The following is a 24,168-nucleotide window of genomic DNA, read 5'->3' as shown; positions in this document are numbered from 1 at the left end:
CCAAGACATGAAAGCTCGTCGCAACAAAGAACAAAGTTATAACTTGATTAACTATGAAACTAAAGACACGATACTTTTAAGAATTGAAATATAATACGTAATTAAATCGAAACTCCCAAAATCTGGACTATAATTTTCATCCACCAATCGTCTCATTTCTCTCCCTTTAAGATTGTAAATATATAACTAAATCTAAATTCTGAAAATCTGGACTTGCGCCATTAGGACCTTCGCTCGTGAATTATCACGTTTCCCTGCTTTAACAGTAAATAAGCCAGTAAATAAAATATTGTCACATTCGTTGCCCTTCTTCAAGATAAAAATATCTCAATGCTTCGAAACTAAAGTACATATCTAAAGTCAACGAACCCAAATCCACCCTAAAACCGGCATCTTCCTCAACCTTGCTCCTTCGCATAACGCGCTTAACTCTAACAAGCCGTACACACGATATTCCCAGTGATTTCTACAATCGCGTCAGAAGATCGAAACGTCGTCAGGCTGGATCGCAACAGACTATTGACAAACAACCTGGTAATTTAGTGGACGTTGGTCGTGACAGAGAGAACTTGGCCCGTGAGCTTCGTCCACACAGATATAAGATCGCTATCAAAGCGACAAGATTTCTCCACGGCCGGCTCCTCCATCGTCGCTTCCTCTCTACACGCAACGCAGACACACGTTGTACCCTCGTACGTTTTCCCCTTGGACGTTGTAACCAATCTCTTTTCTACGCTGTAAAGTTTTCCAGGCGGGGAGAGAGTGGGCTGTGCCTGAAAAGACAGGGCCAGAAAACTATCCGCCGATAAAAAGAATGGTTCTTTAATAAATAATGGGCCGAGTCGCCGTTCAGACAGCCGCGTCCCATTGTAAAGCGTTTCTTTTGGCTCGGTGAAACCAGCCGGAGAAACGAGAAGTTGAAGACGCTTTTGGCGAGACCGGTGTGCTTTTATACGATCTATACACCATCCGCTTCTCTTCGCCATCGTTTCCGTTCCTTTTTCATCTTGTTGCAGGAACAACCCGGGAAAAGTATCGCGTGCCTCGCGACACACGTGAGATCCACCGACGATTCGTTCGATCGATGACGATCTGGTATCGCTGGAAGAGGAAACGCTGGAATTGCGATGAACGAGACGGACGGCGAATCTCGTTCCATGAACAACTGGAGGGTGGAGAATTTTTCTCGTACGTTTGCTGCTTGATTGTTTCTACGAAATGAAAATTTGGTACTTTTCTTTACGTGTTTTTGTAGTACTTACGAAATTCAAATCTACAGTTGGAAGTTGTAACTGAAGAAGAATACTGTAGGGAGGGGGCTACTTTATAAGATAAAGTAGCAAAGTAAATTTTAAATAGTTTTCAATTATAAAGTAGCTAAAATTTGTAGAATAATTTAGGTATTTGACTAACAAATTTACTTAGCATTTGTATCTTTACTACAGATATAAGAAATTGGAGTGGTAAAACATGTGATTGTTAAAAGAATTAGAAAACGATTTTTTTAATGGAAAGGTGAGTGTATTATAAATTCCATACGGGATGCTGTAAAAGTGAATCAATTTTCTTCTACATTTCCGATGTATTTCCGTATGTACGTAGAATAATTTCTTATTCGATCGTGTATCAAACGCGATCCGATAGAACGTAAACTTTAGAAAAATTAAAAAGATAATTGAAGAGGCACGTGAACGAAACCACGTGAAAACTGTTGTTCGCCGATAAAACCCAGAATGAAAACTACTTTGTAAGTTTTCCGTGGAATTCACTGGAAGTTTAAGCGTCCAGGGACAAGGATCTTCTCCTGGAATGCTTGTGTCGACGAGCGGGATAGGAAAAAAGCTCGTGCTTTCACCTCGACTAAGTGCATCGTAACATGCTCGCTCATTATCTATCGGACGATTATCCCCTGACGCTTTAGCTATTGTTCTATACCAGTTTCCAGTGACGATCGATACCTCTGCGACTAAACGATGAATCCATCTCATTAATTAGCAATTTTTTTTCATTAATTAGTAATTTCATTTTAGCGGACGCCCGATTTTTTTATGGTATTGCTCTATAGTATTGCATTAACGCAAGCTTTCGTTTGGAATCTTTTTCAATTAATTAACATCACCTATTTTGAGTAGCAATGCCAAAGATTTACTTTTTTCACATTTCTTATATCTATTTCTTATCTAATTTAACGCTTCGTGGACATTGTCTCGCACTTTCTGTAGGCAGACTGGATGGTTCATATCCAGGCGTGATTTTTTGCTGTTCTAATTTCAAAAAATCTGAAATATCCTAGAGTATCCTGTAGTCCTAGACTACCTGACTAGATAGATACCTGATAGACTATCCTGCAATGGCGAGGCAGCCAGCTACGCTCGTTAAAGCCCAGAACTGAAGACGACGCGTCGCGAGTTCGAATCCTCGGCATATTGTACCTTAGAAAAGAACGGAAAAATCAAAATTTCTCTTACAATATGCAAGCGGCCAAGCCCCACCCTTGCATGTGCTGGGGATGTACTTTCTTGGAGTACTTGGTTAAACGTGCTTGTTGTTAAGCACACAGGGGCCCGACGATCAACTCGCACACACTACTGTCGTCTCGCCCGTGGAGGTTTTAGCCGGTAAGAATCCGGCACTACCTTCTGCCCACCTACGAAAGGGTGGTAAGGTGTCTATGAAGATTTCCTCCACGTAAAAAAATTTTGTTCTGCATTACCACGTCGCTTTTAGGCAAGCGGTTGCGAAACATGTGCGTGACGGGGCTAAGACAAAAGACACGAGGTTAAGATAGAAGACAAGGGGTTGCTACGGGATGATAAACGAATTAACAGTCATTGTGAATTGAGAAGCCAGAGAGTGCGAATTGCGTTATCGAGATAGTGTTGCTAGTGACATGACCGGCACACTTCAAAACCAACAAGTTGATGACAGCGATGGAGATGTGACGGCACTCGACGACAATGTATATCGTCGAAGAGAAGTACCTAATGAGCCATCAATATCCCAACGATTCTTCCGCCGAATGTACGATAAGAAGGCGTGCGTGGTAACGGTCGCGGACGCCTAACAAACGCGTGGATAGTGGGGATATTGAGGGGTGACAAAGGAAAAAGAATCGGATTCGATCGAAAGTCAAGTTGTAAGAGCTTCAGTTTTGGAAAGTCACGGCTGGAGTTCGGAAGTAAACTGTCATTAGTGTGAACAAAGTGTTAGGAAATAAATTCTCTCTTTTTTTATTTTTCATCTTCGATTTCTTTTTTTATTTTACGTGACACTAACGTTGTCGAGAGAGAGTTGGATCCGCGGTGACGAGAGTTGCAAATTAATTATCTAGCTGTCTAATTGTAATACGTTATTGTGATCAGTTCACGTTAAACAACCATCGTTTCCTGCTTAATGAACATCTGTTTAATCTATTTATTGTAAACAAACTAATTATAGTAAAGATCCTACAATACTTATCGAGGTCTCTAGTATTCTATACGATCAGTTCTTAGTTAAATATTTCAAATGTTTTTTGATAGAAATAAAAACACGCTTGGAAAGAAAGTGAAGAAGAAAATACGAGTGAAACGCGAACGAAACGTAAAATGAACGTAAACGATCAAGGTTGCTTAATGAAGCTTGAAGAAGTTGGAGTATTTATAGCGCTCCCATAGCAGTTTCCTTTGAATTGTAGAATTTTCTTATTTGTATACTAAATTTCCGTATAGCATCTATTATTCTGATACATTTGCGATTCCCCCAATAATGTCGCGTTTATGCAATTTTTATGAATTACGTCACTGCTTGATTCTTAGTGGGTTAAGTTGTTTCGATTAACCTGTCACTGACGAGAGTCGGTTAAAAGAAGAGAGACAGAGAGAGAAAAAAGGAGAAAATACGGTTACGAGAGAAACGTGGATACACGATGGTAGGGACGCGATTATGCGATTAACCGGCCGATCTTTTATGCATTCAGCCTGCCCCACGATAACGTCTCCGTTTTGACGAAGTACGTTCAGGCTATGTGTATATGAGTATGCTAATATTTGTGTAAGACTGGAACACGTAGAGGAACTCGGCGAAACAAGCTTTCGGGGACGATGATGAGGATCGATGAATTGCGACCTTTCTTCTCGCTGAGGTCAGGGGTCAAAGGTATTTATTAGACTCGATTTACACGTGGTCACACGTGATAGTATATATTTTCGGATTATTCTTGGGTTTTGTTTATTTATCACGAACGTAACAGAGAAATATTTTCCGTACTTAATATCTCAAAAATTGCGTATTAGATCCCACTATCTCTATCCCATTATTTGCATACTCTACATTAAACACCTAATATCCGCTATTCCATATCTATTATCCCAAGGCCATTTCACATTTCCATCCCACATTCCATACTTCATGTACCTTATCTCGTATTCCATATCTCGTAACTAGTGTTCCTATCTGAAATAACAAGATAGGAATGTTCTTCGACTAAAATAGCAAATCACGGTGAGCCGAACGAAGATGTGTAACTCATCCCAGTGACATCTCCAATGGAAACTGTATTCTTCCGCAAGACTGTTAAAACTTGAAAGAGAATTAAGCCGTGAAAGAATTCGCAAATACATTCATCGTGGTCGCACAAAGCATCATATTTCTCATTGTCTGAAATTCCGACAAAGAATCATGCACCCTTGAACGAGTACAGGAAATCTTGACGAGCAATCGAAGCCATTCTTGATGCCTGGTACCTGTTTTCCAATTTCCAGCCGACTCGTAAGATCGAATCTATCGTAGAATAGAAGGCCACGATGCAGTACGTTTCACAATATTGTCGGTCCCAGGGCCTGTGACACGAGACCTTCGTCCCCTTCTCCATCCACCTGGAGACTCTCGTCCTTAAAATGTTCCAAGTGGAAGGGGAACTGCTAGAGGGGACTGTAACCCTCGTCACCGCAAAACTCGACTGAAAATCGAATTCTCAGGGCATCGGATGACAATTTGGCCTTTCGACGACCAAAGAACTCGAAGAGCCATGGGGATAGGAAAAACGAGGAGGGGAAGTATAGATAAATCTGAGCAAGTCAAGGAAATAAAGGGAGATGAAGAGAGAAGATATAGATAAACGTAAGCCAGCTAGGAAGTAAAGCGAGACAGAGGAAAATATAAAGTGACTACAAAAAGATATTTGCTCGTATTCTTATTTTTCTAATCAGGCGTCTGTTTATCAAATTCCATATATTTCATTTTTATCGAATATGGTACCACGTATCAAATTTCTGTCATATGGAGATACCAATAAATAATAAGAAATTTAATATACTCGGATCTAATTCACTAGTATGTAAATGTTATGATAAATATAATGATATACAAATATTTTCTGCGTTCACTGCGTGCTTATAAATAGGTGTGCATTTTGTATCGGCGATATACGAACGTCAGTGAAGTATTTATATGAGTCAATAGCAAAGTAATAATCAGGAGCACTGCTGACTATTTTCTTATGAAATTAAGATGTACATATTATACGAAATTTAAGTCGCTTACGTAAGAGATCGCCAATGATGTATTAAAATTGAATACACGATTCGTCGAGGTGTTAACCGGTTTTAGATACAATCTCCAGAATTAATGAGCAATTTAGAGAACAACCTCCTCTATCCTTTTGCAGCTTGAGAACTAAACGAGCCGAGGATGATGAGTTTCTTGAATAACAAAATTGCTCTATAACGTTTCTTAACGTGCTAACGCCAACCTTTTATCGCGCGTTAATTTTTCCAGATAAATTCTGTCGCGCGAAAAATTGCCAATCTTCTGACCAAATTATTTCCAGTTTTATAACTAAACTACCAGATCCTTTATGCATACAGATACACACATTCACGAATCTAAGCAATCTGGGAAATACCGCGAGATAAAGAACAGAAAAGGAAGAAGACACAGATAAATTCAAAGAGGTCGTAAAATAAAGCAAGACGGTGAAAAGAAGGGGGTTGGTGTGACAGAGTGACGACAGCAGGGAGTGTCGAGGGGAAAAAGAACGAAGATAAACAGATAGCAAAGGAAGGACAGAGAGAATAAAAGAAGAAACGATGTCGCGCTACGTTTGTCTAAGGAGATGTTATCATCGCGGAGGAGGTTACACCAGGACAGGGGCGTACACGATGAAAAGGTGCCCGGGAACGAACCAGACCCCTAACAATCGTGTCGCGCATTCTTCTCTCGGCGATCCGCTTGGTCCGATAGTTTCGACAGAGTTGCAATTTGCTCGATGCGGTCGGCGCGCCCTTTCCCCTCTCGCCAACGATCTGTTAAAGGTTCCTCCACAACAGGTCCAAGCCCACGACAATGAGATTCTTATCAAGGATCAGGGCGTTTTCCACGCGCGCTCTCCCTTCGTCCTCGTCTTTTCTTATGCAGCTGTGTATGCATAGCGCGCATACGCCGACAATTGTGCCTCTTCCAAGTGTAGAGCAACGTTCCAGGTCGTTCTTGTGTTTCCTTGGGTACAGGGGATCGTACACGCGTCTCTTCCTGGCGAATATCCTAGGCAAAGATCCGATCGGCGAGGGGAAAAATACAGTTTTCAATATGCCGGTGTGCGTAGTCCGGCTACGCGAGGAAAATCCAGCGAATTGGATGCCGGTATTTCGAAGGAATATAGAGAGAAACTATTGCGCGAAGAGGAGTTTTAAAGATGGCACGAAAGTGGCAAGGATAGGAAAATTGTCTCAGAATGTTTGGAATTTTAGTTGAAAGTGCAGAGGTTTCTTAGGGTTTTTAATTATTGGGAAACGAGAGGCTGAGAGAGGTTTTTGGTATTTTGTTCGGGCAATGTGGTGGATGATATTTCTCCGTTTGTTCGAAGAAAAGTTGATTTCTATTTGTTAGAGATAGATAACCGTAAAGGGGAACTACTATACGAGTATCGATGGCGTGAGATTGATAAGAAGGCGACAATTTTCCAAGGTTGTTGCATTGATATTTTGAATTATAAATGAGAGTATGAAAGTCTCGTTTGGGATCTTTAATTTGCTGAAGGTGTAAATATGTGTAACAATGGACGAGTAGAAATTCAATGTCACTTGGTATTGAAATGCGTTAAGAGAAAAGTGGTAGAGAATTATAGAATTCAATATAATCAATATATATAATCAATATATCAATAGAAATCAATGTATAACAGTTTTCATATTAATCCGTTGTTTATTTATTTCTAAAATCTATATATATTAAATTTATTCTATAGATTGAAATTGCTTTCCGATATGTTTAATCGAAATAGGTTTTCAAAATATCAAATATCTACGTATATATACGTATACGTATGTACATACGTTTTTATTAAAAAAATTTTGTTTGGAAGCTACGGTCGTTGTTACTAAATTTATACAAATTTGTTTTTATGATTCCTAAATGGGACCGTAACAGCTGGTGGATCTGTATCTTCCCTTCTGCTCTGTTTCCAACCCTCTGCTTTTCCTTTCTTCCGGATTTTCACCCCTCTCTCCCTTTCTTTCCTCCCTTTCCTCCTTTCTTTCATCAGTTTCACATTTTGGATATAGAAAGATTCTTCGTTAAAATACTTGGTGGCGTGTAATTTAAGATTATAAAGTTGAAACGTTGAAAGAAAGTTGAAGAACCTTCTTTATTTACAATTATTTTCGGATACAGTAAACAAAATCAGCATTCAAAGCATGCAAAGTTAACTATGTACGTTCGATACTTCTCATCTTTTTTCCTATTCAAAATTCCCGCGTAAATCAACATATTTTTCATCATATTTCTATTGTCGATGAAGCGAAACGATCTGATCGAAGAATCAGATACAAGGTAAACCGCAATAAAATACAATACGAGCGGCCTCGTTATAAGTTTTCCTCTGAAATGTCCGCCATTAGCATATTACGGTCGTTAAGGCGTAGAGACGTGTCGCGGTGAAAAGGGAAAAGAAAAAAGGAATAAAGAAAAAAATTAGCGATCGCGTGTTAAACTGGTGGAATCGTTGGCCAGAATGGAATTAGCATTTTTTCGTGACCCGTGACGGAAGCATATATACTCTCTGCTTCTCTCTGTTTCATTTTTTCATTCGTCCGCTTCCTCCGTTTCGACGGGTGTGCCGCTGTTCACGGGTATTCGAACAATTTTATTACATTGAATATCATTTCACGCTCGAGAGTATTCTCTTTATTCCGCTGTCGGCCGCGTTATCTTGTCGATTCGCAATTTATTTATAGTAATCGTGAAATTTACATCGGCTACAGTACAGTTGACGCGGAATCGTTCTTTTAACCGGGACCAAAGTTCAGTGACGAGAGAAATTCTGCAATAAGAAATGTCAAGCAAGCTACAGATACGTAGAAAATTGGAGAATTTTTAATACCGATGAGCTTTGAAATATGAGTGGAATTCTTCTAGAGCGAGAAATCTTTATTTCCGCTTGCCTTCTGACTTTCATTTACGCTACAAGGAAGAACCATAAAACTTACACATAAACAAGAACACGTGCACACCAAATCACGAAACTTAAGTACTTTGGACTGTATAAATCCTCAGTTGGTATCTTTCGATCGTAAATTTAAATTAAATAGCGTTTAGGTCGAATCGCTTAATTTTTTAATTAATTGATTTATTTCAGCGTATTAGCATCGGATAAATGACAAGATATTTTACGTCTCACATTTTATAAACTTTGACAAAATACGTACTATTTCGCACTTTGCATCCATAATCAAGAACAGTTTCGACTCCATGACAGATGGTAACAGTCCGATATAATTAAAAAATATTTCAAGCGAAAACGCGATTTGATCACAATAATTTGTATTTTGCCTTTTTACGTGGTAAGGAACTTATCGCCTAAGATATAGAACATAAAATAGAACTAGAGATTTAGTATTCTTTGTTCTATCTTCTCCGATATATTATTTCATTAATTTGGAAGGAGTCTGTCAGAGGAGAGACATTTTCTGACGAATAACACGGCTTTCGCGTCTTCACCGACGACGCGAGCACGGTATAAGTATAAATCATAAAACGTATTCCATCTGGGAAAATCCGAGTTATTCGATATCGTACGCCTTTCATCGAGCACCGCGCGACGACAAGGGATTTTCGTTTTCGAGCGACATTCGTGAATCGTGTAATTCGGCCTCGTAAAAAGACCTGAACTTCCCGATTTGGAACGATTATACGATTCGAGGTGCACGTTTTATCTAGGTCTCCATCTGGTAGTTCGATTGCTTTGAACAGCTTGATACTGTTACGATACGATAAAAAGCTGTGCAAGAAGAATTATTTGAAACGCGGTATTAAATTACTTGGATACTTTGCCAAGCTAGAAATATCCTGCTAGAAAATATTTTGTATAATTTGTAATTGAATTTTAATTATTTCACAGTTTTCACAATTATTCAATTAACATTCGTCAGATGAAAATTAAATAATGGGTTGGCAACTAAGTGATTGCGGATATTATCATTAGGTGGTATTGACAAAATCCGCAATCGCTTAGTTGCCAACCCAATATTTCCACATAATAAATTAATTTCGATTTTAGTCAATTATAATTGTTGCGAATGCAAGCGCGATATAATTTATTCTAAATATAGAAGATAGAACTCTCGAAAGATTCCAAAATAAAGAAATTATCATATCCAACATATCAGCAATTTAAACGACAAATTAACTTTTCCTGTCTCACTAACAATTTCATAAACCTTTAACAGGATCAAAATTCGATTAACCGCTACGAAAAGTCGTTTTGTTGGGCCAACAATGGAGTCAGTAGGAAACGAAACCCTTAAAAAATAATTGGAAAAAACAAAACATCTCGCGTAATCCTCGCTCGCGTAATCTTTCTCATCGTAGAACACAGTTGCTGGAGCGTTCGCAAAGCGGAGCCAGACAGTTTCGTTATTTTCGTCGGTTGTTCGACGGGTTTTAATCCTAGACGGAGGGCGCGCAGAGCTGGTCGCTGGTCGCTGGTCGCTGGTCGCTGGTCGCTGGTCGCTGGTCGCTGGTCGCTGGTCGCTGAAAGGAAAAATGGTCGTCGTAATACCGCAACTTTCCAGACTGTCGGGAATCGTCGACTCGTGAGACGAGTTCGAGACAGTTCTCGTAAAGCCGATACCCGACGATGGAATTATGTGGCGTTCACGATTTCGTGCAGACACACTTACACATAGTGCACACCCCTTCCTAGCTTCCGATCCATCCTGATTGAATTAAAGTTCTACAGCAAGCCGTGCGAACAGCCGTTCGAAGGAATCCGCTGATAAACGTGCAACGACAAAGTTCCTGGAACTAACCCTGGAAAAATATCCTCTGCAGCGATTCGTGTTTTTTTATCTCCCCTCAGAAATCGAGAAGACGAAGAATTGATTATAGCCCGGATGAGGAATAATGGATATGTATCTGCGTAATCAGATTTTAGAAGAAAGTATGGTTGATTACAAGACTCTCGTTTTGATTGAGAAAATAGAATGTGGTAATTGATTTTGTGAGGGGGTTAGAATGTAGGTCAGGGTGTGTTGTAGGGTGTGTGACGAGTGACTGAGGGTCGATTCGAGGAGATGGAACGTTTATATTGAAGTATTGGTTACGAGTGGACCACGCATGTTTATCAAAATGATTGGAAAGTGAGATCCGAATAGAAATTTCTTTCGTCTTATTAAATATTATTACGCGGCTTTGCTTTGAATGTTTTGCATATTTTCTGATATTACGTGCTTTCTTTGAAAATTCGTGAGCGTTTAAATTTGTCACAAATGCACCAACGTCTGTGATCAATGTGATTAAGAAGGCGGAACAATTTTGCCAATACGAATGTATACGGGAGATTTGAATGCCTGGTGACACCTAACATGGCAAGATTTGTGTCATGAGCGTGAAATGTTCGAGGGTATGGAACGATTGGGAGAAGTGAAAATTGCAACGAGTAGATATCGTGTGAGTAATATGGAATGTTTGGGATTATACTATAATTTGCGAACAATGTACAAATGTTTATTCAATTCTCAATTGGTATTGTGGAATCTAATCGTTTAATAACCACTAATAGTCATTATCGTGTAAAACTTAGAAGGCAAACTAAAAATTTATGTAATCTCAACCTTTCGTTGGAATCTATTAGGAATACCAGGATTAAAACTAAACATTTTACTTCCCCATCCACTGATTTTATAATACAAATACATTATTCACTGTACTACAATAGATAGCGATGATAGTGGTAGTAGAATGTCACAGTATAATAATAGGAAAAAAAAATAAAAATCACAAAATGGATCTGGATCTTTCATCGAAGTGTTATGGATCTGTAGTTTTAGGCAGAGCTACTTCGATCGACTGTTTGTATTAAAAGCGAGATTTCTTTACTAGAAGTAGCGCAGATTTTTTTCCCTGTTAGTTTACGAGTTCGAATCATATGTTGCCTCACGATATATTTATTCAGTGTAATACGAGCACAGAATTCATCGAACGGAAGGGATATAAAGAAAATAAAGAGCAATATCAATACGAACAAACAAATACGTATGATATACCATAAAGAACAGCGATCGCCGAGATTTCGCAAATCGATAAGCCAGCTTACTCTCGTTTTCGAAAAGAAACGCACGATGCAAATACACGCGACGGCGCACGACTTAACAAGACGAACTAATTGCCCTAATTGAGGTTGACGAGCGAACGAGCCCGTTAATTAATCGCCACTCACGTGTCGGTGATTCCTTGTCGAAAGTGGACGCCAAGATGAAACGCTACGATTCGCAGCTTTTGTCATCGGCTGCACGTGGCTATCTATCTGCGCTTCTCCTTAATCCGATGAAAGCATGCGATACCGCGTACGAATCGCGGATTATATCGATCAAAGGGACCAACCACGAAGTAAACTTGAACATCTGTTCGCCATCGTCTCATTTAATATCCCGTCTTTGCATCATAGTGTCAACATTTGTTTCTGTTCCGCGGCGTGACGTATCCGGAAACTTCGAGCTACATATTATGTTAAGACTGTGTAGATTTTGCCAGAGAAACTTTGGGATGGAGCTTAATGCAGCGGTGTTTATATGAGAAAATTTGACGCAGAATGCTAGTGGTATTGACTCTTGGAATTATGTGGAATAAATAGTATCAAAGGTGTAAGTAGAAGTTAATTGAATAAAGGGAGCAATTAATGGCGGAAGGAATATTTAATTGCCTAGTTAACGCAACGAAGCTGGAAACAACAATTTCTTGACGATGGCCATCTAACAATATAGATTTATATATAATATAAAGTAGCTTTTCTTTAATATTTTGAATTGAAGATTGATCAAAAAATAGCGAAGGAAGTACGGAAGTCTTGTTCCATCGGTAGAATAAAGTCTCGAACTTCTTGGTAAAGAAGGTTTAAACAAGCAAGCTTATATTGCGATACACCTGTAGCGTCCGTAGTATCTTAGCCATTTCCTAACCCGAAAATTATATCTTGCCATTAAATTCCAACTCCGCGCGATAATAGCGAACATTCGATTAGACTTCTCCAAACTAAGTTTATTTTTGTTACACGCCACGTTCCCCGATAAATCGCCGATTATCTGACAAATTCCACGATAAAACCTTCCACATTTTACTTATAACCACCTCCCGATCTAATTTTAACGAGTTAGTTACACGTATCGCGATACCCGCACTACTTTTCTAATATCGATAACCACCGATAATTACGTGCAGTTATCCCACACTCTAAGTGCCACGATCACCCAATAAAAATCATTTCATATATACAGGGTGGTTGGTAACTGGTAGTACAAGCGGAAAGGGGGTGATTCTACGCGAAAAAAGAAGTCGAAAATATAGAATAAAAATTTTTCGTTTGAGGCTTTGTTTTCGAGAAAATCGACTTTGAATTTTCGTTCGGTACGCGTGCGGTGCGTTATAACGGATCTCACTGTAGATCGTTGTCTCGATGGAAAAATCTAAAAAAAAAAATAAAAAAATAAAGAAAATTTTTATTCTATATTTTCGACTTCTTTTTTCGCGTAGAATCACCGCCTTTCTCCTTGTACCACCAGTTACCAACCAGCCTGTATATGTCTTCATTTGGATTAGCCATTGTTGTTATACAATATAGATGATATTTACGGGTACCAATATGATTATTACAGAATTTGACAAGTAACCGTGGCGATTAGATACTCCAGATACTAATGACAATGATCTTAGGTTCAATGACGAATCCACGGTCAACGGCATAGCGAATGCGTTTTTTTTTCAAAGTCTAAATCGAACTGAACTTACTTGTCCACAATTCAAGTGTAACTCAACTTGTACAAGTAGAACTCAACTAGTCCTCTCAGTCCAAGTTGAGCTGCACTTATATACTCTTCTCCGTATCTCTGTGTACCCCTCCGGTCAACTATATTTTTAAGGAGAGCTATATAATTACTCCATACCTTTGTTAGGTAAAAACGTCCATTCCATGACCGTGGCTATGTTTAGCGACTCGTTATATCACTTCGAGCCCAAGCCTATTGTTATAAATCTCGGGCACGCCTAATCAGATTAAATAATAAACAACTACTTCTAAGTTTTATTATTTAAGTACAGCTATAATGAAAAGTCTAGATTAAAGTGTTGGGGGTCTTCCCAAAAATTCCACAAAAAAGGCCCCGATGTCCTTTCATTATATATATTATATTTCTATATTTCTATATATATAGGAGAAGGGATACCCAGTTGGTTCTCCTACTTCGGTTGGTCCAGTCCTGTCGAAGATCGGCTCACTCCTCCCCCGAGGGATAATAGATAATTTTCTTCCCCCGTTCTTCGTCATTATCGTGTGCACAATGCACGAGGATGTGTATTCGTACACGGTGGAAAGAGAAATGGTTAGCGGACAGGAAGCAGCCTGTACACGGTAAAGGAAGGCGAACGAAGAAGCCGCTCCTCTACACAAACCAGGGCCCTGTTCGCCGTTGTTTGGTTGGTGGATCTCGAAGCTTATCGTGATCTACCAAGCAAAAGGGTTTGCTTGCTTCAATTAACGAGGAAAAATGGCCGTCCTGGGCCTACATCTTTATTTTCCGCGGCCGTATCGGCTGCCGTGTGAATTATTAAAACGACCTGCCCTCTCTCGTACTCTTTTCGTGCTCTTTTTGGGTTTCGTTTTATCTTTCCTTCTGTTTCTTCTACAATGGCTGGCGAAAGTATTTGGACACTTTATCGTAGGTTACTTCTATGGATGTGTCGTATGCGTTGTATAAAACATTCTGGAATTTCAATAGTATTCAATAGTATTGTAACGAGTAGGCTGCGAATATTTGTGCAGATTTATGTTTTTACGAAAATATTTAAAAAAATATAATCTTTAGAGAATATTGTTTTTACATAGGAAATATTACGGAGAGTATTACATTTTAAGTATTTCGTATGTTTTACATCTCTGTATTTCTTCTCTGTATTTCTGTACTTTTAATTCTCCCATTGATGCATGAAAATGCTAGTTTAATGATCGAATATACCTGGTCTATCGGGCATTGACAAAGAAATCCTCGAAATCATTTATTCGTATCAACAGTACAGAAATAGCCAATTGGTCGATATATCGAACATTGAAGAGTACAAACTGAGAGAATAACCATAGAATCATTTTTTATTATTGTTGAAATTAATCCATTAAGCACAGAACAATGGAATAATATATCTGTAAATGCATACGTATAAATCATGATAATTACGATATCTTGTTACGGTATTAATGAACTTGCAGAATGCGTTTCGTATAACATGCGTATAATGATATATTCATGAAACGTGTTCTGCAAATGTTCAACTGTTTTCGTGAGCTACTGCTCGTTGAATTTGATTATTCTTCTTGTGTCGCCTTCTCCGATAAAACGATCGAAAGGGGAACGTTTCGCGCAGAGAGGGTCGTCGCAGACGGAGCTACATTCCGGCACGGTCGTCGTGTAATTTGGATAAATACTTGCGGCGGTTCGCGGTCTCGGGAATGGCCAGTTCAAACCGCCTGACACGGGATATTTAAGCCGCAAACTCTGTTGTGCGGTTCGAATTACCTAAACGCAGGAATTCTCCGATTGCGAATGGGCCCGGTTAATGGGCAGGTGCTATACTATTTCACTGGATTACGATAGTGCTCCACCCTCTTTTCTCAACGTTTATACTGGAGATTGTTCACTGAAGTGGCAGAGAATCACGGTGAAACTCGCAAAAGTTACAGTCCAAATTGTTCGTCGTATTCGATGGTTTCGTGGTATTCTGGGTAGATGCGCCAGTAAAGGATATCAAATATTTGTTGTTGATTGGTGAAACTTTTATTGATCGAGGAAGTGGAGGTTTATTTCTGAAAAATTGACGTATCCGATGGTGATGAGGCGAAATTTGATAATAGACCCAGATCATTAAATAGTGAATACTTATGCAATTTTGTATTTTTTACGAGGTGGAACCTGAATAAAAATAAAGCTTATAATAGAAATGCGGAGGATTCAATAATGATATGGAAATAAGTACAAAGAAATGATGGATTTCATTTTATTGTACATAATTAACGAGTTTTTTTCATAATATTGAATATGTGGATCTAACTTTGAGGTTTCAAATAGGATAATAACTCCTAGAAATTTTTAATTGTTTCCTGCAAGAGTCCTAATTTTCACGACCGAGGAATATTCGGAATGTTTATATATTCAGAACAATCATTTATTCGCACTGAATCTTATCTCTGATTTATTATAATCGAATCTATTTCAGAGAATAATATCTCTCTTCTTTTTAAATATCTTTAAATAGATATTATACTCGATTTCAAGCAGTCAACACGATGAAAGAATATATATAGATAAACATAAATGTAAGATACAATAAAGTAGAATATAAAATAAAATAAAACAAATACAAATATAAAACCAATGAACGATATATGCAACGAAATAATCAAGCCACAAACGATTGCAAACATGTCCTTTGCGACTAAAACCGACTCAAACTTTCCCCTCCTACATCGTCTTATCAGCGCGCAGCTCAAACAGAAGGTGCTTATCACCGAGCAAATTTGCGGACTGGGCTATCGTCCAAGGAAACGTAAAACGTTGGCCGGCCACCGATTCCCATTCAGGCCGCGGTTGGTTTTATCAACGCGCGACGAGCGGATCATAAGCACGAGATAACCGTTGTCCTTTCCCTGGGAAGGTTCCCTCGACCGCGCAAACCTCGCTTTATCTAGAATCCACTATACAACGCGACACGACACAACCACCTGGGATCGCCTCCGTTTTCTCCCTGCGGATGTTCCACGCGGATTTTTCCGAATTCCATCCACCTCGCCCTATCACGCTTCGCAACAAGCTGATGTATCGCAGCCCGGTGCCGGAGATATTGTCCTACCGGTTGAAGGTGCGCGTTGCAGACGAAGGTTGCTTCTTCGTGGGGAAGAAGGTAGAAGAGAACCATCGTGAGATCGCCAACGTGGAGAACGACGAAGCGAAACGGTTCTGAGCGCAGAGAGTTGCTTCGCTTCCATCGAAGCGATACAACGGCCTGAGAAGAGTGTAAGAGCGAATGAGACGGACGTAGGATGTTCGAGGAGGATAGTAAGGGCGATAATTAAGACGGACGCTGATCTTGCGATAGCGGGCTTAGTCCTCACGACGAGGACCCACCCGCCCTCGTAAGTACCGCACGTAACAGTATTTTCTTTACTTCTGCATTGCACATGTGTGTGTGCATGGTCGCGTGTGCAGTTGTGTACTTTGGTTGACCACTAGCTGGAAAAGGCTGGAAGCTACATACTCCGAGCACCGATATTGTCCATTATAGCGCGATTCTTGAGTCTTATATACGCTGACGATCAAAAGTATTGGGGCACTTGTTTATTTCTGACATGATGTATTTTAATAGTTTCTATCGCAGCATTGCTAGCGATGAGTCTTCTTTTTATATACGCTAAGGATTAAGAGTATCAGGGCAATTGGTTGGACTGGCAAGATGTATTTTAATCGTAGAATTCGAGGTAAATCAAACTGCAATGATTTCATTCTTTATGATCGTCGTAGACACAGTAGCGTCATAAAAAGTATTCCAATACTTGTAGATACATTTTGTGAACATATTTCTTTTTATTTATGGAACATTTTGAAGTTCCTTTAGCGCTACAGTAAGACACGGTTGTCTCGTACGTGGAAACTATGAGATATTTAAGATGTAAATAGCGGAATCATCTTTAGTATTTATTATTGATCGTTAACGCTTTATACTAATTTTTTACTACATACATGCTTGCAATAAACGTCTCGTACCTACACTTTTGAAAAGAAGAGACCTTTATTTGGCTAACTAATTTTCCATCTTCCCCTTCGATGTCGTCTATTATCGAACTAGAACGGTATTTCTATTAACCTCTTCGTTATTTGATAGCGCATGGCAAAAACGCTACGAACTTCCGATATACGTATGCGTGATTGTTTAACGCATTTAAAAATTCCTCTTCTACAAGAGTCTCTTAATACTTTGACTGCCACGTTGGTCACTGGTGAGCGGAGCGCTTGAACTTCTTACAATTGTGAAAATTGAATGAAAATTGACAGTTAGGGCATTTTGAATATAACCGATAAATAGAAGATGCTTTGAAATAAAATGTGCCCCATTGAACAATTAAACATTTTCATTAGAACATCAATAAAAAAAAAAAAATGAGAACAAATCTTGCATCTAACGGTGCACTGTGTTTGAATTCATATCTTTGAGAGCTAATCTACGAATATTATTATAAACACACCTTAGAAAATAATCGTAAATGCTGCTTTGTAATCATATAATTGCAGTTAGAAGTGCGAACATACCTTACTATTATAAATGGAATGAGCAAATACCGTTTACTAATATCTTCTACACGTTTCAACAATATATTCTGGACGTTTTGCTTACAACGAAATAACGAATGCGAATGGTTCGTTGAAATAAACGAAGCCTTATTATAATATGCCGCTATCAACTGTTACCAAGAAGCCACGGTGGTCACCCGTGACCACCAATAAGGGTCCATTGGGGAAGAATGTTGTTTTATATCATCAATTTATTATTATTTTGCCATTATATGCTTTGAATAATAAAAATGCGAAACATGTGATTTCGGCGTGGCAGTCAAAGTGTTAACAAAATTCACTTGTTAATTATTACAACCGATCTACCGCAAACAGTTTGGATACTTATAAGCTGATATAGTCTCAGTTATTCGAAAAATGTCATTCATAGAAGGAGGAAGATTCAAGAAAGCAAACGATCGGAGCTAAGACACAGAGGGGTGAAGTCTATCCAGAGAGGAGAGAGCATGAACGAACAACATCTCACGGAGACTAGGGATGACTTTAGAAGAAAGGAGAGAGTGAATGAGTGAGAGAGAGAGAGAGAGAGAGAGCCTGGAGGAGTCCAGCACCAAGATTTATCGGCCTCTTACCGATACTGAGCCGTGCTCAAAATGCTGCAAAACACGATGAGACTGTGTGCGAGCGTATATATACGAGTCTGAGCCGGATAACGAGGCGCTACCGCCACGGTAAATAGCCCCCGGTCATTTATTAGCTGAATTTATCTTGCCACGCGTCGAACAAAGGGATACGGACTATACGCTGTGTTTGTTGTCTTCCCTTCAGATTCACCTTAACCTCGCTCTCTCTCTCTCTCTTTCTCTCTTTATCTATCTATCTATCTATCTATCCATCTATCTATCTCTATCTCCGTTTTATTCGTAGTTCTACGCTCTCCCTTTCGTTTCGTAAGCAGCGATTCTTGTTCATGCAACGGTGGACGAGAAGTCCGTGTCCTGCCACCCCCAATCCCTCCAGCAGAGAATCAGCCGCGAGGCACCTGCGTGGAGGTTCTTGCCTTATCTTCGTGAGACTATCTGCCCGGAATTATCGGTGAATCCGAAAAATGACGGTATTAAGATTGGCGCGCGGGTTCCGCCAGCCTGCGTACAGAGGCACGTATACAGGGTGTTCCGTAAGTGGTGGTGCAATGGGTTACGAGGTTATTCTGTTGGGGGAGACGGCAAGTCGAAAGCGTGCAATGGGAAATTTCTAAATGATCCTTCGATTTTGGAAAGAATTTCGATCAGATGCTTCGTCGCTCTGGTTCCGAACCGTTTGTTCTATCCTCAACGACTCGTAGACCGAGGAAACCGAGTCCGATGCTACTTTGTGGAGCGAGGGCTAAAAAGAACTGTTGCTTTCTCGCAATGATGTTAGACTCTATTTAGAATTTGCATCGTGCCATCGTGAATTCGTATTCTTTTCGCCAGTGACACATAATATGGGTCGGCTAATTACATTTTTTGAGAAATGGAATTAGAACGAAGTTTAATCGAATAGACGAATTGTCAAGTAGGCGTGAATTTTGGACAATTTTATTAATTCGGATGTAAGTGGACAATTGACAAGACACTGATCTATAATATATGCGAAAATACATCGAAACGTTTACTCCACAAATTTCCAGCTCTCAATTCCCCTGATAACAAACTCCACAGGAAAGAGATTATTTTCCATACATTCGACCTATTCTTTCGCGAGAATACATAAATAAATATACGGAAAATGATGCAAGAAATTGTATGGAGAAGGTAATATATTTTCCCGAGTTAGATCTCCTCTTAGTAACTAGAACCTAAATTCTAACAATAATATTAAAAATACAATCTAATCGGAAATACGATCTCACGAATAATCACAGAATCAGCCAGCCCGTGGGCAATTATACAGCTAGTTTCAGCACACCCTGTATAAACACGCAAGGGTGGTAAGAATGTTTGTGCGTGTTCGCACGAATGTATACACGCGATACGTCGGAGCGAAGCTGGTGAGCCACGTAAAAGGAAACGCGTGTTGTACGTGCGCGGAAAACGCCTGGCCAGATCCGCGCGAACGTTGATTTGCAATCGTACGTGCAGAGCCCGGAATCGGTTCGTGGCCTGGCTGGCCTCTCGCTTACTGTACTCTGTCCAACTTTGTTTGCGAGTAAGGTCTCCACAGGGCAGGATATCGAACCGGTTTTTATGGACTCTGGTTAATTTGCCGCCTGGTTGCACGCGTGCTCCACGAATATCTACCGAACGATGAAATTTTCGTATATAATTCCGGGGTGTAAAGTTGCTCGCGCCGCTTCTGCTTACATGTAGAAGAGACGGCTGATGCCGTGTTTGACTAACTAGCGGCCTGATGATGAGTCCGAATGAAAGGATCGGTGACTTCTGGCGATTTTTCGAGCGAAACGATTCTTTCGAATCACCGCTTTTAACGAATACTGTTTCATGGTTGCGAGTCACGAATGATTTAAAGGTTAAGAATTTCGGATGGTGAAAATTACCGGCTCTCGAGATCGAGGCCTTGTTCGATGTTGTAAAGCTCGAGAAATGAACGGTATTTAAATTCTGTTGATTTTATGAGCTCCGAGATTCTGACTGATCGTTACACTGATACATGCAATCGGAATATTTTAAATAATTAGAAATATTTTGTCATAATTTGTCACAAAGATACACAGTCATGGTGATTAAAAGGAATGCTGATTTATGATTGGACGTCGCGAATTATTTAAACGACGAAATTTAACTCTTCCGAAAGTCTATGATCAATTTTATATATTTTTAATTAGAATATTTGAAATGTAGATTGGCACGGTCGTTTAAACGAGTCATCGTCTTCGCTGTTGGCTCGTATTTGTGAATAATTTCAAGATTAAGAACTTCAAATTCTAAAAATTAGAGTTCTTCGATCGAACATTTCATATTTAAGAAAGCAAGAAAGCGAACAATCTATAACCATCGTTGATCTCATATCTCTTAAAATTCTGATCAATTCTCATGTCTAGGTACGTATTGTTTATTGCATTATATGATTGGAATATTTAAAACAATCAATAGCGTAGCTGTTGAAACGTTTCTGCCACTCCGTGTGTTGTTTAAGATTTCGTAAGAGTTCGAGATCGGATCTTGATAATGTTTTGACACTTTGATTATCTGTATGGGTTATTTAGTATGCCACAGCGTTCTTGATGTTCAATACGTCCGCTTTCAGTCATGATTCCGTAATTGCTTTCGCGCGAACTTTCATGCAGCTCGCGACCATATTTTTCATTCGCGCCGCGATTGCTCGTTTAAATTCTAAAACAGGATATCGTGGTGATGAATAGAGATCTTCGTGTGGAATGGGGAATACCCAGTCACTTTTTTCTTTATTAAAATAACCAAATAATTTCTTTTTCTATTTTAATACTGCTTTTACCAATATCCTCTCCCATAATGTTAAAACTTGATTCGTTCTGTAAAATCGTCCAATATTACAATCCTCTCTGGATCACGTTCAACGATACAGGATATGCTACGATGTTTATCTCCAAGTGAAAATCTTGGAAAGTTCCTCAGAGAATTCACATCTACTTCCTACATGAATGCAAACGATCGATGTTTGTTATCTCGGTAAAGAAACTGTTTATTAAATTAAATCGATTAATTTATCGATAAGAATAAACACAGGTTACAGCGTACTAAATTTCTTCAAAAATTTATACAATCTTCCATTCCTATCGTATATTCCCTTTTTTCTATACTAAACATAAAGATAACATCAAGTCGAGGAAATGAAATTCATTTAAAGAATCGTATTAATTTAATTCTGGATATAACAATTTAACAATAGGGTGGTTAAAATGAACAATTTACAGGAATCTCATAAATTTACAGCAGTACGTTCTTGGTAATTTCAACGATGTTTAACAAGTTAATTCTGTCTCTTTCAATAAAAGTTCTACGCTCTAATCATCAGTAATCATAATATCAACATGTTATCTCTATTTCAACTACCAAATCATTTTCGGAACATTTCATCTTATACTCGATCGAATCTCATAAAGCAGCGCAAACCAAACTCTCAGAAAGTTATAACCACTACCCATAAAAGACGAAAAAACCGCAAAAAATCAAAAACAAATATAACGCGCGCCTCTCCTAAGGAGGAAGCGCGAAACGTCGGAGGGTAGACGTCGAGGATGCCGCGCATAAAATATGATACTTCGCACCTTACGATAATTTATCACCGACGCGTTTCCATCTGAATCGAACGGGCCACGGGAGATGCTACCCCATCTGCGAACTCGCTTCTCTCCCGGAAACCAAGGGGGATAAGCTTCGGTACATTCGGCAAACCGAAGACACGTTTCTGGTTCGGCGTGGCGTTCCTCTTCGTGGCTGGCGCACGTTCCTCGTCACATCATTAAACGAGCCACGCCGTGTATGATCACAGGACCATCAGAGAGGAACTGAGGTATCAGCCAGGACGGTGGTTTCGACGCGATTTATCGCCTCATGGCTGCCGCTTGTCGATCGAAACCAACGTATAAGCCAAACCTTTGCCTGAAGGGTCGTAGGTCGGGATCGTACCTTGAGGCCTCGATGAACCGAGAGAACGAAGGGGGAAAGGGTTGTGTTGATCCTCTTCTTTCATCGGTGTCGCGCAATGCGCCCCTAGGGTTAAGTGGAATTCTTCGAACTTTTATAATTATTTTCTACGGAGGCGAGATCGTTAATCAGTAATTGGACGAGCGGTTCTTGCCGGGAAACCAGAGTGTCCACGAGGCAGGAAGAGGGAGCAAGAGACAGAGAGAGAGAGAGTGAGAGAGAGAGAGAGAGAGAGGTTATTACGATGTTCCTAGATCGAGCACACGAGAGAGGTTTACGAAGAGGACCCGATACGCGGGTAAAAGCGACGTTTATGTTTCCTGCTAACGGTGTATTTTATTAACTAAGGCTCGCGGCTCTTTGTATCTTCTTTGTATCCGATGGATACCAAGCTCTGATCGATTGCCGCGCCTTTGCTAACGAGTCGAGCAAGTTGGTGTCTGCTATCGCTTAGGAAAACGCCCTCGGGAGATGAAAATCAACTGTGATCCAAGAGATTTAAGAGCAGTTAGAAGCTTTTATCGAACTGTTTGCACGTTTGTGGTTGTTGTGGGCCGTATTTGTTATCTGCGGGCTAGTTTGACAGAACTTACTTTGTTGAAATCAAGGATCAAACGTGGATTGAATTTATAAAATTGTGGGCTACTTTATAGGGGATGGTTGCGGGATAACTCGCGGATGTAATTCTCAATCTGTGGGCTACATTTGTTGGCAGATTTATAGATAAGTAGAAAAGGTACAGCAGCTGGAAAAATGATTTGCACGCCATTGTATCTGTTATACTTGAATGTTATAGTTGTGCGTGAAAAATACTTCAGAGTACTAAGAATAATTTTAGCGATGTCTCATAAACGTAGCCCGACTCCATTGTCGTGATGTTTTACGATTTCCTGTGGTTTCTTTTTCAGAAGCGTCACGTTCGAAGATTAGCATTACGTGCGCCCTAACGAGGGAAGCTGATTCAAGCCGGAAGAATTCTACGTTGACTTTTAGTATTATAGAGTTGTTCTACTTTGCGAATTTGATTTATAGAGAGACTAAAGCAAGAATGGAGAAAAAGCGGTAAGAAAAATGACACGGTCTCCGGTATTTCACGCATGTAGTTATCTGCTACGACATTTAATCCTGGATGTTTTCACTGATTTTATACAACAAAAATAACGTCGGATTCTTTCGAAACGAATCACGTGCAACGATCTGCTGTAGAATATTTGACTTATATAGCACGTATCTTTAGAAATATACTGGCAGTGAGCCTGTGACATTTTTAAACAATGTTCTAAGCTATAATAATGAGAAAACCGAGTCAAGGAAAAGATATGTAAAGATTACACCAAGAAAATTATATCATTTACAGATATTTAGACAAGACGATAAAAATCTAGTCAGAACGAACCACTGCTAGAAAATTGAGGTAGAAACTTTCCAAAATCAGATACGAAAGATCTTCTATCATTCTTAAACAACGTACCACGTTACTAAACACATTGCAATGTTGTTAGTAACTGAAAAATAAATAAAGAACGATTCGTGAATCTCATAAGATCAATCAAATTGGAGCAACCCACCCCCGTATTTACAAACCTATATCAATGACACCAATCCTACTCTATCTCACCCCTCAATTCAACCATCCGGCGATTGAAATCAGAGAGCCAACGAGCGCATCGAACGCGTCGTTGATCGCGTAGCCACGTGAAATTTGCCCCTCGTAAATTTCAACCTGTTTCACATCG

The 24,168-nt window shown here is 39.5% G+C and overlaps 1 long non-coding RNA gene across 1 annotated transcript in view; it reads left to right on the top strand.

Moving 5' to 3' along the window:
- Positions 1-23,571, top strand: part of LOC117243640 — a 172,008-nt gene extending 148,437 nt beyond the window's left edge. The window contains exon 3 of the long non-coding RNA XR_004495485.1: positions 23,341-23,571. This is a non-coding gene — a long non-coding RNA (uncharacterized LOC117243640). The remainder of the gene's footprint in view (positions 1-23,340) is intronic.
- The last annotated feature ends 597 nt before the right edge of the window (positions 23,572-24,168 follow it).

Source organism: Bombus vosnesenskii, unplaced genomic scaffold, assembly GCF_011952255.1.
Source record: "Bombus vosnesenskii isolate JDL3184/JDL3185 unplaced genomic scaffold, Bvos_JDL3184-5_v1.1 scf7180000013266, whole genome shotgun sequence".
Lineage (NCBI taxonomy): Eukaryota > Metazoa > Arthropoda > Insecta > Hymenoptera > Apidae > Bombus > Bombus vosnesenskii.
Note: the sequence above shows the minus strand (reverse complement) of the source record. Positions and strands in the feature narration are given on the sequence as shown.